The 715-nt window shown below is 45.3% G+C and overlaps 1 protein-coding gene across 1 annotated transcript in view; it reads left to right on the top strand.

Annotated features, from left to right (window-relative positions):
• The window catches only part of LOC109921542 (polymerase delta-interacting protein 3), an 8,834-nt gene that overhangs the window by 6,328 nt on the left and 1,791 nt on the right, over positions 1-715 (top strand). The window lies entirely within an intron of this gene.

Here is a 715-nt window from a genome sequence, read left to right as displayed (position 1 = left end):
CCTTGTTGTCTCGGATTCTCCAGCATCTGCATTTCCTACTATCTCCACAGTTCCTTGTTTTCTTTTAATAATCAGTTCTGCTCATTTCAGGACACCAGACCTCAGGGACATAAATTAAACTGGGCAGCACGGTGGCTCAGTGGTTAGCAGTGCTGCCAGGAACAGGTGCCAGGAACCCAGGTTCAATTCCACCCTTGGGCAACTGTCTGTGTGGAGTTTGCACATTCTCCCAGTGTCTGCGTGGGTTTCCTCCAGGTGCTCCCATTTCCTCCCACAGTCCAGAGATGTGCAGGTTAGGTGGACTGGCCATGCTAAATTGCCCATAGTGTTCAGGGATGTGTAGATTAGTTGGGTGATAGGGGGATGGGTCTGCATGGGATACCTGAGAGTCGGTGTGGACATGTTGGGCTGATGGGCCTGTTTCAACACTGTAGGGATTCTATGAAAAACCAGACCTTTCAGAGTTGAAATTAGGAAACGTGCAAAGTCAGTTGCATTTGGACATTTCTTTGACAAGTGGCAATAAATGCTATAACAAGAGATAAATCTTGTGAAGACTGGAAATTTGCAAAAGTTCATCCCATGAACAAATTTTTAACAATCTCAGAGAGAAAGCATGAGAGTACTATGGAACAGTTTAAAACATTAAACGAATTTGCTCTACTCTCGATTTGATGGCTGGTACTTGGTGGTCCATCAGCTCCATAGAAAGTGG

The sequence above is a fragment of the Rhincodon typus genome, chromosome 37, assembly GCF_021869965.1.
Source record: "Rhincodon typus isolate 14 chromosome 37, sRhiTyp1.1, whole genome shotgun sequence".
NCBI lineage: Eukaryota > Metazoa > Chordata > Chondrichthyes > Orectolobiformes > Rhincodontidae > Rhincodon > Rhincodon typus.
Note: the sequence above shows the minus strand (reverse complement) of the source record. Positions and strands in the feature narration are given on the sequence as shown.